Genomic DNA, 4055 nt, shown 5'->3' with positions numbered 1-4055 from the left:
AGACATCTTGTTTTCTTGGTTAAATCTTATTTTTTCATTTAATTTTATTTGTGTTTATGCCTGTGTGTCTTTGTGTGTGTGTGTGTGTGTGTGTGTGTGTGTGTGTGTGTGTGTGTGTGTGTATGTGTGTGTGTGTGTTGCTAGGGATTTAACCTGAGATCTCACTCAACATAGGTAAACCCTCTATCACTGAGCTAACACCCTAGTCCCTGTTAAATTTGAATAAAATCAGTCTTCTTTTGGGTAGTATGGAAATGATTCTTGCTTTTGTTTTTGTTTTGCTTTATTTTTGTTTGGGAGTCATGATCGATTATGTCAAGAGTAAAAAGCAAGATCTGGTTAGAGTGCCCATTTTTCTATACAGAAAAAAAGAAAACCATTTAACTGAAACAAGAAAATACCATCAGTACCAAAAACATAATACAGGCCCTTCCTTTTTAATATGGGGATTCACAGTGCCTGGCATAACTAATAAATATTAGTGCTCAAGAGCATTGCTTTATTGAATGTTTTAAATGACAAGATGCATTTATTCTACAGCATTTGCAAGTCTAACAGTTGTGATTTGTTGCTGGAAACAAAACAGAAAAATTTTCTCAAATTGAAATGGTTCCCAAAGTGTACATTAAATCAATATTATTAGTAATCTAATAAAGTTTTTCTTCTTTAGTTTAAATAATGAATCAAATTTTATAGATACCTAGAATAATGCAAAAAGTGTTCTTGAAATATTGATGACCTCAAGTTTGAATACTATTTAATTATAATATGAAACCACTATTTTCTTCCTGAGGTACAAAAAAAGTCCTTTTTATTTTAATAATGAAATATTGGATCTATAGCGTACAAGGGTAAACTTGAATTTTCCTAATGATAAAAAATGCAAAGTATTATGACAAAACCATTTTATCCTTCCCCCAAATGAAGCACAATAGATGAACTATTCCAATGGGCAGATGTTAGTTTAAAGTGGGCATTGTTTGGAAAAGGAGTTAATTAACAACGTATTAATTGGATAGAAAATCTGAAACTGTTGTACTTCTAGAAAATACATAATTTTCTTCAAGTATTATAAAGCGTTTTTGTTGTACCTATTAAAGATTCTTGTCTCTAAGTTAATTTCATTATGCTAATAAGCTATCATCGTTACAGAACCTAAGCTTTGATCCATGTTAATTGTCGTGATCTTCAAAGACAAAGTCACCACTTACTTTAAATGAATTTTACATCTTTTTAAAGAATCACACGGAAATTAGGGGAAGTAATTAATTTTTTATTATGTGTCTCAATATTTTTAAGGGAGGAAGTCAATGGTATTGGCTAGAATTCATTTTAACATTTAACTAGGGAAAACAGCATGAGGCAAAAAAATGTTCAGATGCAAAAGATTAAAGAAAATTTGAAACTGGGACCTAATTTGTCTTGATAAACTTTGGTGTTTAATATGCTTCTTTTGTTCTCAGTGTGAAACGGCAGGGTTTTGATTTGTAAAAAGTTTTTGAAGAATTCTTTCTAATTTTTATTCATTTCTTTACCATTCTTTTATAGTAAGACAGATAAGTTGACCTTCAAACCATAACACTTTTAAATATCTATAAATTTACAAGGTTAAATCTATTAGTGGTCTGCTACTCACTATGTGGTAACAGTATATATTTTCGGAAGCAGAAAAAATCCAATTGTTTCTAAATAACTACTAGTTATTTGAATTGAAATAACTATAAGCAAATAAATCTCTTATTTGCATTTCTCTTTGTGAGCAGCAAAAGTTGAATATGAAAATATTAACACAGTCACATGAAAAATCTGTGTGTGTGTATATATTAGTACTTGGCCTTGAACTCTGGGCCTTGACACTGTCCCTAAGCTTTTTTATTTTATTTTATTTTCAGTCAAGGTCAATGCTCTCTCACTTGGGCCCCAGGTCTATTCCTAGCTTGTGTGTTAGTACTCTGAGATAAGTGGTGACTTACTGATCCCCAGCTGAAAGATTTTCATATGAAGTTAAAATACACCTTAAGAATATACCTGGAAGGGGAGAACCAGCCGCTCATCCCTGTGATCCTAGCTACTCAGGATGCTGAGATCCTTAGATCTCGGTTCCAAACCAGCATAGGAAGGAAAGTCCATGAGACTCTTATCTCTAATTAACCACCAGAGCAGTCAAAAGTGGAGCTATGGCTCAAGTGGTAGAGAGCTAGCATTGAGCAAAAAAGCTCAGGGAGGAAGGTTCAAACCCTAGGGCTTGCACACTTGCACCCTCTTCCCACCCTCCCTTCCCGCCCCCACCCCCTCATGCGCTCCTCGAAAAGGGACCTGACATACCTGGGAATTGGTTAAGACTGTAATTTAAAAATCATGTATAGTCTCAAACTAACGATATTTTTTTTAAAGGTATGGAGTATAAGAGAGATATTGTTGTTAAATATGTATTAATAAACAGGGAGTCACCTCATAAAAATAGATGTTTCACAGCAGGTGGAAATGAGTCAGCTGGCAGCTGGTTTTTAGTGGAGAGTGTCACTGCACATATAAACATATAAAAAGAGTAAAAAAGAGAAGCGCATGGAGAAATTGCACTTTGTTGGAAAGAATGGAAATGTCAAGAATTTATCATAATCAATTTTTAATATGTAAACCAGAAGTTTTATTTCGTTCTGTGTAAGATAATTACCTGGTGATGGGGAAAATGGGAATTCTGTCACCCTGATCAGGAGTATATGTTCTTTTTAGGGGTATTTCATAGGCTTCCAATGCAGATGGTTAATGAACCTCAAACCTTAATCTTTGATATTTTATATTAAAATGAATAAACGCAATAAGACTAATTAATTTCACTAAAGTATGCTGAAACAAATGCCTTCAAATTATTACAGTATTTTCTGCTTGCAAACATGACCAAATATACCTATCAGAATACAATTACCATTTTTATTCCTTTACTTTATTTCTAAGATTAGCCCTTATTCTTAAATGAAAAAGTTAGAAATACCTTCAGGTTGTAATTCAGTGTGTGGCCCAATTTAAATTTATCAATTCTATTTACATACATACATACATACCTACCTACATACATACATGCATTACATTTTTAGTAAAAATATGTGTGTTATATACTGTATATAAATAATATATAATCTAATATATGGGCATAACATTATATATAATTATAGTCAAAGGGAAATTATTTCATAACACTGAGTTTTATCATAAAGCTTATGCTATTGTGTTTCCAGTAAATGGTATGAAGGTTCTGTAGTACTTTATCCTGTATAATAATAAATAAACATGTCTTATACATATCATCTTTGTTTATTTGTTTGTGTATGTGTGTGTGTGTGTGTGTGTGTGTGTGTGTGTGTGTGTGCTAGAGGCGGAATTCAAGAACTTGCACATTCACTCAACTTTCTTGCTCAAAGCTGGAGCTCTACCTCTTGAGCCATACCAACCGTGGGGCATTTTGCTAGTTATCCTCAGCTGACTCTGACTTAGGTTTAAGCATCCTGAACAATTAGCATCACAAGTCTTCTCTACCAGTGTCCTGTTTATCACTGTCAGATTTTATTTGACAGAGCCATATATTTTCATGCATATTAAGGCACATATTCCCACTAGAATTGCAAGTTTTTTTTTCTATATAGGGACTGCAATATATTTTAAGATTGAATTTTAATAAATACAATAGTTAAAGAGAAAATAGACTATGTAACTCCGAAATTCCTATCAAAGATCTGCATTTTCTTGAACATTTCCCTCAAACTCATTAACTCACATTTCAAATGTTTCATTGAAATAATAATATCTATGTATTCATTCAAGATATATTCACCATGTAAAATAAAAGGAATGGGATACATATAAAAATAATGAAATCTAAGTTTATCCTGTAGATGACTATTTTACTTGAGATTGAAGAAGGAAGGCTAGTGGAAATCATATCCAAGGCATTAGTTTTGGTCTTTAAAGTGCCTTAATGCTAACAGAAGGGAAAAGCAAGCCTGTAGAAGTTGGATGGTCTGTAGACTTTCTTTTTATATTGTTGCTCCTGTTCAGTG

Source organism: Perognathus longimembris, chromosome 4 (genome assembly GCF_023159225.1).
Source record: "Perognathus longimembris pacificus isolate PPM17 chromosome 4, ASM2315922v1, whole genome shotgun sequence".
Classification (NCBI taxonomy): Eukaryota; Metazoa; Chordata; class Mammalia; order Rodentia; family Heteromyidae; genus Perognathus; species Perognathus longimembris.
The sequence above is the reverse complement of the archived record's forward strand: the minus strand, read 5'-3'. Positions refer to the sequence as shown.